The sequence below is a fragment of the Denticeps clupeoides genome, chromosome 20, assembly GCF_900700375.1.
Source record: "Denticeps clupeoides chromosome 20, fDenClu1.1, whole genome shotgun sequence".
NCBI classification, from domain to species: Eukaryota; Metazoa; Chordata; class Actinopteri; order Clupeiformes; family Denticipitidae; genus Denticeps; species Denticeps clupeoides.
Genome location: NC_041726.1, coordinates 7,758,823 through 7,777,365, shown reverse-complemented (window position 1 = coordinate 7,777,365; position 18,543 = coordinate 7,758,823). Strand labels below are relative to the sequence as shown.

The 18,543-nt window shown below is 50.0% G+C and overlaps 1 protein-coding gene across 2 annotated transcripts in view; it reads right to left on the bottom strand.

The window, feature by feature from the left end:
• Positions 1 to 18,222, bottom strand: part of pag1 (phosphoprotein membrane anchor with glycosphingolipid microdomains 1) — a 29,613-nt gene extending 11,391 nt beyond the window's left edge. Inside the window, exons 1-2 of one of the 2 annotated variants that reach the window (XM_028964610.1) lie at positions 18,040 to 18,222; positions 17 to 59 (exon numbers count right to left, since the gene is read on the bottom strand). The gene's annotated coding sequence lies outside the window, so the exon portion shown is untranslated. Of the gene's footprint in view, positions 1 to 16; positions 60 to 10,297; positions 10,476 to 18,039 lie in introns of those variants that run through there. The other variant, XM_028964612.1, reaches the window with a different exon arrangement.
• Positions 18,223 to 18,543: the final 321 nt, after the last annotated feature.

The following is an 18,543-nucleotide window of genomic DNA, read 5'->3' as shown; positions in this document are numbered from 1 at the left end:
ATATAATTATTATTACCTTGACTGTCAGATGCTTTCTGTTGTCCTCACCCGCAGGAGACCTGTAAAAGACGATAATACATGACCATTACCACCTGGACTCCGCCCAAAACGCCAAACGAGTGGCTATGCCTGCACACGCCTGCCACATGCAATGATCTCATCCAGCGGTGTATGTCAGCAGCGATACAATCCCTTCCTGTAACACCAGACGGGAACAATCTGCCGCTTCCTACAGTTAGTGGGCGTGGCCAGGGCATGACTGTGCGGGAGGTTCCGGCGTGGCGCTCGGCCCTGAAAAAAAAAAGTCAGTCGCCGCAGGCTGATGCACCTAACAAATCCACTTTTTCCGCACCACTGTTTCCTACCGCGACTACACACCAGCACTGGGTTGCATTGCTATGGCAACCATAGCTTGGAGTAAAATCCCATGCAGCAAAGGTCATGCGGTGCATGAGACAGGTAGTGATACGCGCCATAAACAGGTAATGGAGCAGACATTCCTGAGGGGAAACCAACAAAAAAAATTGATAATAATTCTATTTTTCCAAGCGATAGACCAACAAATATCCTGGAGAAATCCGGAATAGGAAAATATTCAGAGTGCCAGACCTCCACCACCTATCGCCTTGCAGGGACCACGTCATCCCTGTGTGTGGTGCCTACGGATTCGCGCCGGGAGAATATGTGTGTGTGTATGTGTGCGTGTGTGAGCGTGTGTGTGTGTATGTGTGTGTGTGTGTGTGTGTGTGTGTGTGTGTGCGTGAGCGTGTGTGTGTTCGTGCCTGCGTGTGTGTGTGTTCGTGTGTGTGTGCATGTTCATGTGTGTGTGTGTCTGTGTGTGTGTGCGTTGGTATGTGCGTGTGTGTGTCTGTGTGCGTGTGTCTGTGTGCGTTTGTGTGTATGTGTTTGTGCGTGTGCGCGTGCATGTGTGTGTGTGTGTGTGTGTGTGCGTTGGTATGTGCGTGTGTGTGTCCGTGTGCGTGTGTGTGTCTGTGTGCGTTTGTGTGTATGTGTTTGTGCGTGTGCGCGTGCATGTGTGTGTGTGTGTGTGTGTGTGTGTGTGTGTGTGCGGGGCCCCGCGAGGACTTTTTTGGACGCCGCTCCTGAGAAAGCTTCCTGTGGAAGATTCTCAGGGAGATGAGGGAGGCATTTCCAGAATAAATAATCTGATGCCGTGTGGAGGAGCCGCACAGTTGGGAATTTGTTCAGCAGCTTCTGTTATTGACGCATCATTACAAGATGATGAAAAATACGGCAAAAACGTGCAAAGACGTTGCGGAATAAAAAACAAAAACAGCGGTGCAGTAGCTTCATGTGTAATACACTCATCTATGAACCAGAAAACCACAAAGTCCCAGGTTCAAACCCCACTTATTACCTTACTGTCCCTGAGCAAGACACTTAACCCTGAGTGTCTCCAGGGGGGGACTGTCCCTGTCACTGATTGTAAGGCGCTCTGGATAAGGGCGTCTGGTAAATGGCGCGGAACTGTTAGCCTGGCGGTTAAGAAGGCCTCCCGAAGGCTAAGGCACCTCTCCCCGCCCCTCGTCTGGCCAGACAGAAGGCTGTCATCTGTTGTTAGCCTGCGCGCCGACCAGTCGAGAGTCTCAGATGCCCCACTGGCCAATCAGGAGCCGGCATTCTGTGCCAAGGCCTCAAGTTGTCATGGCGCAAGCGCCTCAAACGGGCAGACTGCGGTTCCCTGTTTCATGCCACACACACACAGCCTCTCGAGACATCCGCGCAACTAACGAAGTGCAACTAGTGTCATGTAAGAATTGTCACAAGAGATCGGACTCCTGGCTTGGCGGGTGTCACCACGTCACCCTTGCCGGCCAGTCAGGGTCAGCCAGACAGGCCGTCTCGGCCAGCAGTAGCCTAGCAGCTATTAACATGGTCAGCGTTGATCAAATGCGTTGCCATGGCAACCGGGACAATCAGCTCGCTCTCGTTTCTTTATCCTTTTCTCTCTCTCTCTCTCTCTCTCTCTGACCCACCAGGCTCGAACCCTCAACCCTCCCCGCCCGGCCCGGCAGCTCATATTTAGAGCGGAGAATTGAGGAAGCGGCGGCTTGCCGAGGGCTTCCGCCGCGCCGGCCAGGGCCAACAGTGGCTGTTTGTCCTTCGAGACGCTTCTCCAAGCTGAAATACAGACACCCTTGTGACCACGTCCCCCGCTCTCCAGCTGCTGACCCCTCCCACAGCGTCCTCCGCCGAGAGTTAGCGCGACCCTCACACGAAAAGGCACCATTTCCTCCCCGCCCTGTGACCCCGCAAAAATGACACACAAACACACCACAAACGTGTTTCTTACACTCGACCGCGGAGCCGGAACGTCGAACCAAATGGGATCAACGCAAAAAAACCAGGAAAGGAAGCTCAGCGGCTACTAATCTTCCGACCACACAGCCGCTAAAACCGCCGAGGGTCAGTTGGCCGTCGGTCAGTAGGGTGAAGCCTAGTCGTGGACTTTAAAAAGGCGAAACGTGTCCTCTGCTTTTAACCATCACCCGTGGTGAGCAGAGGGCAGCCATGACAGGCGCCCGGGGACCAGTGTGTGGGGACGGCGCTTCTCGTCCTACTCGTTCTTATCCTTTCTTCTTCTTTCCACGTCCCCTGTCTGATCCAGATGTGAGTTCAGTTCAACCTGGTCAGATGGAACCCGTGGAACCGTACAAACTGCAAACAGCAGGAAACGGTTCCAAAACAGAATGTAACAGAGGTGGAGACCGTCCCACTAAGTCCCACCGTGAAAGAAAGGAATTCTTTCCTCAGACGTTTTCCTCGTCTGCTGAGGAACCAACCGCACAGACGCTACCGGTCAAATGTCCGGATTGGTGGAAAACCGGCCACGCGGACTAATGATGGCGGCCGAGAGAAGCCAAGCGCGTCGAACGCTGCAAGGTTCAGTTCTATAAAGAGCCTGAAAGACAGAAGCACTGATAAAGCAGGTGGAAGAGTGTGTGAGTGTGTGTGTGTGTGTGTGTGTGTGTGTGTGTGTGAGAGAGACAGAGAGAGAGAGATCCAAAGACAACTCTTCAATGCGAGCAAGAGATTAGCAAACGATACCGCGGCACCGAGCGGCTCTCTGATGAGCAGAGTATGAGGACGGATAATTGGATTAACATACAGAGACACACACACACACACACATACATACACACATACATACACACACGAATATCCCAAAGGAATATAACACAGCTTTGGAAAACACTTGATCATCTTTCATATAGCATCATGTATCTGATCCTGAATGCAGCAAGGAATTAAGCATGCACACACACACACACACAAACACACACACACACACACACCATTAATACACCACAGAGCCCAGGAGTCCTGCAGGCGGAGGAGAGACGATGGACAGATGAATTGGGGAAAGCGACACCTCTTTACAAGGCACACCCGCCCGCTGGGGATGTTGGGGCTGAACTCATCCCGATGTGGTTGAGACCAGGCTGGGGGGGGCGGGGTCTTTTTTGAACGCGGGTTGATATCGGGTCGGGTGTGTGCGGGACCTTCAGCACATGCCTCCACAGCGGGTCCGACGGGAGACGGGACGGACCGCGAGGGGCAGGGGACGAGGCGGAAGAAGGGAGCTGGGGGCTGGGGGGGGGGTGGTCACTGACCTTTCCTATGTCGGAGAGTCCATGGCGCTTTTGTTTCGACCCCGCCCATCACACGGGGGCCCTGCTGCATTATGCCGCTTCAGACAATGGCGAGCGCATAAACATATGATAAAATATGGACCAAACGGAATAACGGTTACGCGGCCACATCAGGATGCAGTGGAGCAGACAATTTTGTCAATTCATATTCAATCAGAAGGGCCTCTGGTCATGTGACTTTCACTATTTACATTTTAAAATGAAATCAAAATCGAGAATAACTTGCAAACGACAGGAAGAACAGAAACGAGCCGCTTACCCAGAGACCAGCGAGCGTGCCGCTAAGGCGGGGCGGAATAATTTAGCCGGTGGGGGTGGTGGACGGGTCATGCTCCCCGCAGGCTCAGCCATTTACGGACGGACGGACGGTATGGATTTTTGTCCCTCCTGGACCGAACTGTGGGGCGGGGGAGGGGGGAGAGGGGCTGGGTCAAATGTCAACTCTAGGGACCTTGATTATACAGTTACGTCATTGAGCCCTTACAAACTCAAACACGGGACCTGGCAACATGTCAAATCACAAGAGGCTATCGCTGTAGCGACAGGCGTTCTCGTGCATTAAACATGTTTTTTTACTCGCAGTTTTCATACGAAGGTCGATTCACAAGGCAGCATTACAATAAAAATCTAGTTTGTTATGTTTAGAATAGAGAGCAACACACTACCAGTCAAAAGAGTGATAAAGTGAAGTGATTGTCATTGTGAAACACTGCAGCACAGCACACGGTGCACACAGTGAAATGTGTCCTCTGCATTTAACCATCACCCTTGGTGAGCAGTGGGCAGCCATGACAGGCGCCCGGGGAGCAGTGTGTGGGGACGGTGCTTTGCTCAGTGGCACCTCAGTGGCACCTTGATGTATTGGGATTCGAACCGGCAACCGCTAAGCCACCACTGCCCCGCTAGGCCACCACTGACCAGAAAGGCGACCACTGCCCCTGGACGCCCCTACTCTGTGGCGGTTATGGAGACTAAGATGGAGCCGTTTTGGTATTCGGTGCAGCAGGAGACAGTGATGAATTAGACTAGATGCCTACTATGATTGGCGATACAGAATCATAATTCTGATTTGATGTTTCAAGGACAATATCAATACAGGGAAATAAAAACCTGCGGCATTTATTACCGCATTCAAAATGGAGGGTGTTTTCCGTCCCACTTTTTCCGATGAAAACTGTCGGTGTCACTGATGAGCGGCAACTTCATTGAAAGTGTGAACCCATTGAAGCAGCAGCAGCATTATAAAGCAGTAGTGATGAGATGGTGTTATATACGGTTATATACGGTGATATATACACACACACACACACACACACACACACACACAACCAGCCCCCTCCCCGGTTTATATCTTCTGCTGGAGCCGCTGAGAACTGCGCAGGGGTGAAAAATGAAACCCACGTAACCAACAAATCAATAACCCGTATGTCCCTCTTACTGCACGGTGAACGAGGCTTCTCTCAAGGACACCAACACCTCCGTCCACCACTCCACCCCAACAGGCCATCGCTCCGACCGCAGCGCTTTCAGAGCTCCGCCAGCCCCCCGAAAGCTTCCTGAGTGAAATATGACGGGCCGCAGCGCTCATAATTCCTTTCTGAACGGCCCGCAACCTCCGTCAGGAGCTGCAGTCACAGCGTTCTGCGGATTATCTTGCAACGTTTTCCGCTTAGAACTGTACGTGGTGCACCTTTCAAAGGAAAGGAGTCTGTCAGCTAGAAGTAAAGCTGAGCCGGTAAGAGAGAGGGAGGAGGACACACCAAAAAAAAAAAAAAGGTGAGGACTCGCTACTGCAAACAAAACGTACCTTCGGGTTGTAATAAAGTAACTGGAAGGGGGGACTGATGGAAAAAGCTGCACGATGGGAGTTTAGATCCTCGTCTACTGGGAACAGGAATTTAAGACGCGGTCAAATCCTCCCGCAAAGTGAAAACATATGACCTTACACGTTCTCCCACACACACACACACACACACACTGCATGCCTGTGAATGTGACAGGATTATTGATCAGACACTACACACACACACACACACACAAGCCTCAGCTGCCCGCCTGCATATCATCCCTGGAGGATGACAGATGGCCATCCAGCGGCCATCTTCGCTGTCAGCATTGCTCCTGATGAAGGCTGAGAGGGGCAGAGAGGGTCTCTGGAGGGGACCCTGTCCAGGGTCAGAGTAGCAGCTGGAGGGGGGAGCAAGGCGAGGCTTTAAACCGCCCGGATGGTGAGGAAGTTCTCATCGGGCCATATCGGCAACATTCCTTCAGCACCTAAGAATAAACTGGGGGGCAGCGGTCCTCGCAGGGAATATACCGAGGGGATCCCAGAGGCATCATGGGAATGCGGCACGCGGGCCATCGGAAGAATTTGTTCCCCCCACCGGGGGAATGACCCCAAAAACCAAACTCTTCCCCTCACACCGACACGGAAGGCAGACATTAAAACGCAGACTGGGAAAGGGCTGAACTAAGACCCCAAGAGAGCCTGTTGGGTAGGAAAAAAAAAACGCAACTGTTCTAGTTTGGCACGAGTTTGTTCTACTGAGCTGACCAGTTGCTCCGGACAGACCACAGTAGTATTGTGAAGGAACAGTTGTGGGAATAAGCGCAGAACTCTGTTTAATTTATTATAATATATCTTAATAACAACACATATATCAAGTAGGGATGTGCGATATGGTATAATATAGTTGCGATATAAATTATATATATAAAAAATATAACATTGTGATACAAATGGACCTAATCACAATGACAAAAACACTCACATTCACTGTTTGAGGTGGACACACACATATATATATATATATATATATATATATATATATATATATATATATATATATATATATATATATATATATATATATATATAAAAATAAAAAAAAAGAGTAACATCGACAACCAAAATGATAGCACTGAATAATTTTGGCTATTTTTGTTCATAGTAAAAGTACAAATCTGGCCTAGAAAGTGCTTTTGAAGCCAGTGCTTGTTTTGCTCTCTGACACCTGGGGGGCTGTGGGACCCCCAGACAGTAACAGCCCTCCGCAGCGTTTAAAGCGAGTTTTTTTTGCCTCCATTGTTTCGGCTCCGAGACGAAGCCATTGAAATCGTCCGGCTCCTCGCCAGCCGGAGCTTCCTCTGTGCTCAAGTGGACTTTGTTCCGAGCCAAAGCCCCACTGGGCTTTGTGTTCACTTGTCTAGCCCGGAGAGAAAGACCGTACTCTGTTTGTTCCTTGCAGAACATCTTCGGTGTTTTTTCTCCCCAGGTTACGCTATCATAACTTTTATTCCTTGCTGTTGCTCTGAAAAGTTGTTCACAGTCCTACAAAATAAAATATCTGAAATAATGAAGTTCCTTCACTTGAGGTCCACATGTGCCGCATGAAACAGATGTAGAAGGTCACCAGGAGTCACCGGCAGTGCAGAATATGGAAAGCAGCTTTGATGTTGCTCTCTCTGAGCTGAGGACGTGTGGCGAGAGAGTAAAATGAGCCTCCCTCCTGTGATGCTTATTAAAAGCCCTCGAAAAAGCGGGAGAGGGCCGAGAAAGTGCAGGCCCTGCAGTTTCAAGCCAACAGTACAGAGCCTGATTCTGTACAATTTTTCCCAGGAGAGGTGCACTGTGTGACGACGCTAAAAAATCATTATTGCAAATTAAAAAAAAAAAAACTCTGGCATCTTTCTCCACCTGCGGCACAGCAATGCAGGGAATATTCTTACTATATAGCCCGCTTTTTCAGATCCTTTTTCCGCTCCTCTAGTTCACGTGCATTGCACACATTTGCATGAGACAATCCGAAAAATGTGTAGAAGATCTTGGGATTATCGCCTAAATAGCCCACAAGGGGCAGTGGTGGCCTAGCGGTTAGGGAAGCGGCCCTGTAATCAGAAGGTTGCCGGTTCGAATCCTGATTCGCCAAGGTGCCACTGAGCAAACCACCATCCCCACACACTGCTCCCCGGGCGCCTGTAATGGCTGCCCACTGCTCACCAAGGGTGATGGTTAAAAGCAGAGGACACATTTTGTTGTGCGCACTGTGTGCTGTGCATCACAATGACAATCAGTTCACTTTTTTTTTTTGAGAGAGAAATCCTATGCATTCATTTTTCATGATAACATTACTCTGCGGATGTTTGTCAACGTTAATGATCGCTAATGCATCATAATGATATTTGCTAATGCACGCAGTCCCACCAGAACAGGAAAATGAAACCGCAAACGTCATTTGATGTCTGGAAACGAAAGCTCAGAAACATTTCAGATTAATATCGCAACAGGCCAACAGGCCAACAGGCCAACGACAGACAAACTGCATCTAAGACTCATAATGGATTAAAAAAAAAAAAAAAAAAACTGGCCGGTGACAATTGAGAAAAACATTTCTGAAACGTGCTACCATCCCTGATCATGCCAGGAATGTAATAACTGTAATAACATTGCTGTAATGCTGTAATAACATTAATGAAAAGGAAGAGCAGACACTAACCTAAGGACAGATCCCACAGATGTGTCCAATAATCAGTACTCATGGACTCGGACCATGAAATCACTTACCAGGGCGGGCTGATCTCCCGGCAGGGGTTGGCTATAGGGTGATGAGCGCTAAGCTGGGACCACCCAGGCTATGATGTGGCCAAAGGGGTTTCTACTACAATCCACTACTAAAAACCAGAACAATCGATGCTTAGCGGTGCCTGTTCGGCCAAGCAAGTCAAGAGGTTTTTTGCAATAGTAAATGGCTTGATTCCGTTTCTATTTCATGTAATGCAAGGTTGTGGCAGGATTGTTTTTTTTTAGGGAAAGTTCTGTGCATCACAGAAAAACAATGCTTGATTTGGTTCGAGAAAAGGACATCTAATCCTCGGCTGCTCCCTAGATTCAGCTCTCTTATTGTTGGCTCCACTCAAAAGAAAGGAAGACGGCTTTACAGACCCTCCTAAAAAACACAATCTCCCATAAACCTCGGTATCGAGATGGCTACAGCTGCAAAGGATATCCAAACCAAGCAGCATTTAGAACAATCTCAGTAACAGCAAATAACGCAACCGTACCCAAAGGTTCCTCAAAAAATGAACATCTTTAACGCTGACTGCGGCGATAGTAGACTGCTTCCCAGTTCCACCGACCACAGCTTCTGGTCCGCCATCACCCACAGAGCACCGTGTGACTGGATTAGACTCCATTCTTCACTCTCCAAAAAAAATAAAAAATAACGCCAAACACCGGACATCAATTGAGTCGTCTACCACCAGGGAAGGCTATTAGCCGGAACTGTCAGCGTCCGGCACCCAACCCGACCAGACAAATCAATCAGAGAAGCCAGGAGGGCAGGAACTATCAGTCATCCGCCCCGAGCAACCGATCAACTCAAAAAAAATTGCAATTTGCTCTTTGGTGCCTCGGTGGTGTAGTGATTACCCCTACGGTCCTGCACCAAGAAGACCGGAACTCCAGTCTTATATGCTCTTCTCCACAACCCAAAGCTCCGGTCTGGTACATTTGTGAGCCCAGATTTGTACTTTGCCAAGGGTGGTAGTAGCCTAGTCGGTAACACACTCGCCTGTGAACCAGAAGACCCAGGTTCAAACCCCACTTACTACCATTGTGTCCCTGAGCAAGACACTTAACCCTAAGTTGCTCCAGGGGGGGACTGTCCCTGTCACTACTGATTATAAGTCGCTTTGGATAAGGGCGTCTGGTAAATGCTGTAAATGTAAATGTACTGGACTTTCATGACCCTGGTCTACACCGCTGCACCAAAAAAAGAAAGCTCTGTGGTCTTCAGGCACATCAGTCTGCAAAGCCATGTTCCTCCCAACAGTTGCTTCCACTTTGTGACACATAATGGCTCCCGCTAAATCGGCCCCATCGCCACAGCGGGGCTCCGGGGCTGCAGATGCTCTCCAAAACTTTCGGGAGTCAATTATTTCCGCTTGGCGACACCGCAGCGGCTGTAACAGCTGGGGCGGAATGTAGACGCGGTGGGGGGATGTGGGACTTTTCCCTTTCAACTCCTCTGCTAATGAGGGCGGCCCACAGAAGGAGTAGCACCCACAGACCTGTTACTGGTGCGCCGCCACAGGGCAGGGAGTCACTCCAGACCAGTTCAGAGCCTTGGAACACAGGAGCCGGGCCGTGGACGCTCACCCAAGGGGCCGTCCCCGTGATGCATGAACTCAGCATCTGGGACAGGCAGGAATGCGAGAAACCCAACTCCCCCTGGCTAAGGTTGGCTGTGGCTTCAAAGTCCTGGATTTCCCTCCGTTTTTAACACTTAAATTGGACGCAAGCTTGGAACGTCGTTTATGGAACAGCAGAAAAGATTCCCCGTTCCTCTACTGGAAGGATGGACAAATATCCTCCCATATTTGGAATGTCGATAATGACACGACATCCAAACTATTGATGGGTTAGGCACAGATATGGTGATCGTCCTCTACCATCGTCCGTATCACTTTCATCTGCTCTGCACCTCCAATCGTGGAGTCAGGTTCTTCCCGTTTCTGACGGAATTCTCAAGAATCCTCTGGTCGAAAAGAACGTCTGAGATTTTCCGACCGTTTCCTGTGGCAGAGACCCCCTTTCCAGCTCTGCCGGCCGTGTGTTTACTCACCCCGAGACGTCCTCCTTAATCTCCTGCCCGCCGGCTCCTCCTTTAACAAGCTCTGCTGCGCATTTCTCCTGCTCCTTCTGGCGAAATGTTTTCATGCCTGAGTCACTGCCCCGCTCCCGATGTGCGTTCAGTTGCTGATCGGCCGGGTGGTCCGAGGCGCTCTGCAGCGGGGCGAACAGCCCATCCTCCTTCCAACCCCCACCGCACAGCACTCCGCTCGGCACCCATTCATTCCTCATCCATTCCGTCTCGTTATCTTTTCCAGTTATCTCCAGTTCTGAAATCTCCTCTCCTCCATCTTTCCCACTCCCGTTGTGAAGAATCTGCCCCTTCTTCGGGGTGACCGTGCCCCAACATTTTTAAAAATAAGAGAAAACCATGTTTCAGAGGTAATTAAAAAAGTCCTATATTTCATTGGGGGTCCAGAGCTCCTCTCTTTCCTGTGCTAGAGCTTTAGAATCACAACTGGTGTGACAAAATGATGAAATTATTCAGTCACTTATAAATACAAAGGAGGGAAAGAAAGAACGAAACATTTTCAAGACCTGTGAGTCGGAGGCCGAGTGATAAATGACTTGGACGGCCGGGGCTCATTTAGATGGGAGAGAGAGAGAGAGAGAGAGAGCAAGACGGCATTCTTCACTTGCATAATCACATTGGCGTGTATTAAAATAATCCCATCTACCCTCTCCTGTACCTCCGGCGTGACTACTTTTCACTTCACTGCGCGATAAGAAAGCCAGATTAGGACCAGAACTGCACGGCTCAAATGGGGATCTTTAAGAAGACGGTTCCTGAATCGCTGGTCCAACAACAAAGTCGTTCCTTAAACCAATTACAATAAGAAGATAGTTTTGTAGTCAAGTTCCTGGGTACCAAACACTCAAACTTAATACCTAAAAGAAAAAAAAATAATCCCAACATGACTATCTCAGGCAGCTCCTGGCTGAGAGCTGTAAAAAGCATAATATGTACTTTGATATGTATTCCCTGACCCTTCTTGGCCTTGTTTCATTGGTCGTGGTGCGAAATGATGTACAGTACAGGCCAAAAGTTTGGATACACCTTCTCCTTCAATGTTTTCTTTATTTTCATGACCATTTACATAGATGTTATTTACATAGATTCTCCCTGAAGGCATCAAAACTATGAATGAACACATGGAGACCTGGCCTCCACAGTCACCGGACCTGAACCCAGTCCAGATGGTTTGGGGTGAGCTGGACCAACAAGTGCTAAGCACCTCTGGGAACTCCTTCAAGACTGTTGGAGAACCATTTCAGGTGACGACCTCTTGAAGCTCATCGAGAGAATGCCAAGAGTGTGCAAAGCAGTAAGAATATAAAACAGGTTTTCAGTTATTTCACCTTTTTTTGTTAAGTACGTAACTCCTCATGTGTTCATTCATAGTTTTGATACCTTCAGTGAGAATCTACCAACGTAAATGGTCATGAAAATAAAGAAAACACCAGCCAGTTCTCTTATTGTATTTGGGTTTCTTTCATCTTAGATTTTCTCACCGAGGTTTTGTAAGTCAGACATGGCAACCTACAATACATGTTGTATTATGTTATGTTGTCTTGAAATATATACAAAGACCCAAAATCATGACCCGAAGGGCCATTTTCATTAAGTTTGAGGCCCTTGAAGAGACATTCCAGAGAAAATTAGCCTGACAATAAACACTCATTTATTCCAGTTAGTGCCTAATAATGAAAAAAAAGTCCTTTTGTTCAGCTCTTCATTCATTGAGGGGGTCTCCAAGCCCCCGATTACAGCTTTGGCATTTTGAGCATGGCCTCCACAAGGCCATGGCAGATTCCCGGTTGAAAAAGAGCGGCTGAGTGAACGGGTGACTAATGTCTCTAACGTCAGGCAACAAACCCGGAGCGAAAGCACCGGGCTGAGAAGCAACAAATGAGAAAACAATGCGGCCCAAACGGCCCCCTAATCGCATCAATTTAGCTCCGGTCACGGTCCACGCCGCCGCAGCACCGACAGGGCAGCCAATGAGACGAGGCGCTCCCGCCGGCTGGGGTTTCAGGCCCATTGCAGCGCGCGCGGGGGGCTGATGGGTATCTTTCGCGGTGGCGCTTCATCATCGGGGGCCACGAGTCTCTGCCCTCCGCCGCAGCCTCTTCACGTTCTTCTCCCCGTGTTCAGAAGTTCCCTGTTCTCCCCGCCACCTTCCCTTTCCTCTTCTGCCGCCGCCGCCGCCGCCTTCAAGGGTATTGTTATCACGTGCCCCACCGCCGAGGCGGAACGCTGACCTCGATCTCCTAAGTATTTCCTTTTTTTTTATTAATATGCCTCTGCCTGATAGCACCCCACCCCATTTCCTGGTAAAATGGCTGCGGGAAAGGGAAGTGGGAGGGCCCACTTAATCGTGAAAAGTGGGATTTGCGTAGAATACAGAGGGCAATTACAATTTTTTTTTTTTAAAAGACCACCAGTCACGGTGGTCCAGCCGAGTGACCGGATCCAAGTTAAAGATAAAGACCCCACCAATCGATGGAGGCCCTGCGCGCGCGTCACTCCGCTTATCGTCGGACGCGGGCGTGTTTGGCAGAATTAGAAACATCGCATCTTGGCCGCGGGGAAACGGGGAAATAAAAGCATGTATTTTGCGTCTCTGGTGCGCTGACGTGGTTCTGCCGTCGGCCGGGGCAGCACATGACGGCTGACCCTTCACCCTGCTGCCGCTAGAACCTCCCACTGGGGAAGATGCACACACTCCAATGCTGAAAACACGTCTTTCAAATGAACAATGTTTCAGAATTTTACTTGTTGTTTTAATGACATGCCTTATGGGCGTAAGTGACATTTTGGGCAAAATTGAGATATGCATATCAAATGAAAGCTTTGTCCACCGGTAAAATTAACACTGGTCACACAGAAGCAGATGGTACGGTCACCCGTGTATTTAAAGAAACATTATTTACCAAAACTATGAATGAACACATGTGGAGTTATGTACTTAACAAAAAGTGGAGATCTGGCCTCCACAGTCACCGGACCTGAACCCAGTCGAGATGGTTTGGGGTGAGCTGGACCCCAACAAGTGCTAAACACCTCTGGGAACTCCTTCAAGACTGTTGGAGAACCATTTCAGGTGACGACCTCTTGAAGCTCATCGAGAGAATGCCAAGAGTGTACAAAGCAGTAATCAGAGTAAAGCAACTAGAATATAAAACATGTTTTCACTTATTTCACCTTTTTTTGTTAAGTACATAACTCCACATGTGTTCATTCATAGTTGTGATGCCTTCAGTGAGAATCTACCAACGTGAATGGTCATGAAAATAAAGAAAACATTGAATGAGAATGTGTGTTCAAACTTTTGGCCTGTACTGTAGCCAAAGAGACAGAATTATCCACCTCAGATACACACACACACACACACACACACACACACACACAGAATTGCACTGCAGTGTTCTGTTCCAGCGGTGTGTGACATTAGCTCTCAGTGTGTGTCACCCAGCAACCCCTCCCAGAGCGCCCCGCTGCGTCACCGCTGCAGGGGCGCAGTGCTCAACACCATCAGCAGCGGCAGCCGCATCGCTGCAAAACAGCAGAACAAAATCCTTCACGCAGAATGAAGCAGGAACCTCAGAACCTGTTCTCGGTACGGCCGACCGATATATCGAAATCCGACCGAAATCGCGGCTTTAATAAATGCACCGGCGCAACCGCGCTTCACCGGTTACCGTCAGCATTGCTGGGCGGGCCGGAGACGGTCGGTGAGCGAGCGACTGGGGCGCTGGGGGGGCGGGCAGAAGAGCGGCAGCTGCAGCGAGGGCGCGGTGGGAGAACGGGGCCGGGCGAACGCAGCCGAATGGGCGGAGCGTGGCCAGACGACTGTGTCTGTGTTCAGACAGTACAACCAAGTTCGCCGCGAGATTCACCTCCCCAAAGCGCCGTTCAACGCGCCCAACACGTGGTTTTCTGATGCTGTGGTGTTGCAGTTCTACCGACACTCAGACGCCGATCATATCTGCTTCATCCGTTCCCGCTTCGTGTTTCGGAGTACGTGGCCGCCTCGACGCGTCGGTCAAAGTTCAACAAACGCACTCATCCTCATGAGATCGCGGTAAAAACCCGAACAACACAGACTCTCTGCAACGCTCTCCTCCAACAAGCACGTGACTGAGACCCACCTAGTCCAACTGTGACCTGTGCTGGGCTCGGCGCCGCACCCGGCGGAACCCTAACCGTCACGCTCCTGAGCCACGCCTCCCCCGTATCCAATCGCGTTGCGCTGATGTCCCTGTACGATAGACCAATCAGATGAATGTGGAAGTGAAGCGAGCGTCATTGTGAAATACAACGAAACGTGTCCTCTGCTTTTAACCATCACCCTCGGTGAGCAGTGGGCGGCCATGACAGGCGCCCGGGGAGCGGCGTGTGGGGACGGCGCTTTGCTCAGTGGCACCTTGGCGGATCGGGATTCGAACCGGCAACCCGCTTCTTTAACCGCTAGGCCACCGCTGCCCTAAAGCCAAAGCTTACAGCACGTGGTATTCCCAGGCGGTCTCCCATCCCCGTGCTGACCAGGCCCGGCCCTGCTCAGCTTCCGAGATCAGCCATTTTTCGGCCGGCGTGTGTCCCATGTCAAAGCCACGCCCACTTAAACACAAGCAAGGCCGTAACTAGCATACTCGCGGCTCACATTTCAATGTACGGTTACGCTATGGTTCTTAATACACGAAATGTGGAGAATAATTGTAAGTTAATTTGCCATTTTTTTTTGCTTAAAATCATTCAGCCCTACTTCAAAGCATGTATTCCCGCCGGGGCCACCGCCGTCCCCCCACAGAGGGACCCCTCTTTAGCAATCCCACAATCCCCTCTACGGACCGTCGACTGCAAAGAGGCAATTTCCATTGGGGGGGCGGAGGGGGGGTGAAACGGAGTCAACAAAACAGCAATCAGGAGCTGGGACCGAACCTCCCCGTCATCCCGGGGAAATTGCTATGGGGACTGTCCTGATAACAGAGCGCGGCACGCAAGGTGGGACGAGACGGCTTCGCCACGTCCCGACAAACACGTCTAGAGAACGTTTAATAAAAAAGAAAGAAAGAGATAAAAAGCACGAGTGCCATTAGCCGCCGGATCCGGTCTCAGCGTCTTCTCAAGGGGATTCGCCCGACTGCGCGCCGGCTGCAGCTTTAAATAACGGCTCACGGTCGCCGTCTCCGGTGCCAGCGTGTCCCGCCCTTTAATCAAAAAAGCACGCAGACAACCCCGCCGGTTTCACACAAACGCCAACTACAGGCGCCTTGATATCACTACGCAATATGGGCTCGAGGGACGTATTTAAGATGCCGCATGAATTTTAAATTCTCCCATTCACACACACACATATATATTAATATGTGTGTGTGTGTGTGTGTGTGTGTAATATTTAGAAAGTCAATGAAACCAGGGTGACTGATGGTGAAAATGGTCATAAATTGCAACATCTCACATGTTGGCCTTTCTACAAGCGCCACCGTCTTTCCCCGCTTCTGTTTTCGCCGCGTCGGTTCCGCGTTTCTCGCTCTCATGCTGCCGTTTACGGGGGACAGAGCCGCGGTCCCCAGGACGGCCAGTTCATTGTCCTCCGGTCAACTGTTTATCGCGCTCGCCAGCTAAGAATTAATCACGAATCGGAGAAAAAAACTAAAAAGGTGGCATCTGTTGGCCAAGCGCGTGAAAACCCGCCCGAGGAACTTAGTTCCGGCTGCTGGAAGTGAAACTTTCTTTAATGGTCCCGGCCCGAGGCATTTCCATCTCCGGGGGTGTGTAAACTGCCAGGTGCTGCATGTGTTCAGGAACAGTAGATTTACTTCGCCGGTACTTCTGCACGCGGAGGTTTCTAATAAACTTTATTAACATTGACCGTCCGTGTGACTAGCCAGCAATTAATACAGAAAAACAAAATGTCAAAGTGCAATGCGATTCATCTCGGTTTCATCGTAGTCACAATATTACAATAAGAGACTTTCGGAAACAAACGGTTGTAGGAGCGCAATTCTGTTATATGAAGCGTGCATGTACGTGGCTTTCAAAAAAAAATTATAATAATAAACCAGGCGTACATTGACGTCAGTGGTTGGTCCCAGTGTTGCGCTTTCAACCCTGGAATTAGTCCTCCGGGACAGGCGTCCCCAAAACTACAATCATTTGTAGGCCGCCCGGGACGGTCGTGCTGCTGAAGCGGAATAATAAGCTCCGTGAACGCTCGCCGTGCATCGCAACGTTGAAAACATTCTCTGCACTTGCTCTCGCCCCACCGCGCGGCAACGGGCCGAGAGCGTTTTAATACGCTCGGCGACGCGCCGCGACGCGCATCTGGTCTTTTAACCCCTTCCGCCAGGCGAGCGGCGGAACAAAAAACAACAAAAGAGGGAAAGGGCTGCGTGAAGGCGCACAGATTGAGGACGATAATGTGGCGTTGGAAAGTGTCGGGCCTATTGTGTCCTAAAGCCCCTTTTTTCGGATTAAGCGTCACCCCCCCCCCAGGGCGCCCAATCCCAGTAACAGCAAATATCCGCACAGACGTGCAAATAATCCAACGCCGCTCATCTCGGCCGAAGGGTAAACTCGAACAAAGATGCTGAATCTCTGGCTCATATTATACACACACACACACACACACACACACACAGGCGCATTTCCCTTTAAGAATAAGTTGAAGGGCATCGCTGCTCCAGTCATGGTTTAAATAAGGCCCCGTTTCACGCCACGCTTTTTGGTACCAGACTCGGGATTTTTCCACTGCAGAGTCGTCACCTTCAGCAAAGCAGCGCAGGACCTATCTGGGTCCAAACATTCCTCTCCGGCCAATGTGAGGTCCACGGCTTTAAAAAAAACGGTGGATGGAGGGGTTTTAAAAAAAAACATAATGACAGGTGATGTCACAGCATGAGAAACTTCCAGAGGGTGACGATGCGTTGTGAATGAAGTCCCAAACGTCCCTTCTTCATTTTGCCGTAAGCGATGAGCCATCGCTTGTTTCCAGGTGTTGTAGACGACCTGGACATGTGACTCATGACCTTTTTGTCTCAACAGGTTTTTAATATCCCACCATTGCTGAAAATCCGCAGATGCATCATTCAAATTGCACCTCAGACGTCCAAAATGTACTGCAAGAATGACAGTGTCGCTATTTGCCGTTTTTCCGCAGAGAATTAATCCCATTGTCAGGGGGAAGGAGGTCTGTAAACCCTGGAGACCCTCAAATGAAGCTCAGGCTGGCATAGCAGATGATGATGATGGGAATGATGAAGATAATGATGATGGGCACGTCTCTGGCCCCTGGGGTCCCTGCGGCGGCTCTGCCACTAAAAAGCGTCGCATTCGAGGACAAGGTGCCAGGGCGCTGACCCCAATCCCACAGCGGTGTTTACATGAACCAGTGGGTTTAAGCCAATCCCACGAGATCCCAGTTAAACCAGTAACTACAAGACGAATGCAACTTTGATTTTCTAGATTTAAAAAAAGAGAACAGAACATAAGGTCCCTGTCGCTGAAATAAAAGCAGGCTCTTGACGCCTTTTTTTTACCCAGCGCCACTAGGAACTGTTGCGGGTTTTGAAGTCCCCCCGGCAGGCGCGTTTCCCCCGGTTTTAAAATTATTAACGCGATGCGGAACAAAACCGGCCAAGTTGGGTTTTTTTTTTTAATGTCTTTTAACGCGCCTCTGTCATTCTGCGCCAAAAGAAAAAAAAAACGAGACGCGAACAGACCCCACTCACCAGAAACGACCGTCCACGGAACGCGGGGTAGGCGAGGGGAATCGCGGCCAGACCGGGACCGGCTCGGGTCCGCTTGGTCCGGTTCCGGGGGCTCAGACCGCGCACATCAGCCCGACATGCCAGCAGACGGCCGGTTCGCCGCCGAGCGCAGCCCGCAAGCTCCACGCCTCCGCGGACATCGGGGCGGAGCGACGGGCAGCGGCGAGCGCCGCGCCGCTTTGCATCATGGGAGTCGTAGTCTTGCCGCGGGGTCCGAAGGTGCCGTTGCTTGGAGACGGCGCCTTACGACGCGATGTTAGACGATGCGGTACGATAATCGGCAGCATACAAAATTTAAAAAAAATTATATTGTCGTTATTATTTTGAAAAACCTGTAGAATAAATCGATTTTTTTGCAAAAATATTGATATTAGTGAAGGTACAAAAAACAAGGCATCCAATCCAACTTTATATAGCACATTTTAACAACTAAAACGGTTTCCAAAGTGCTGCACAAAAAGACAA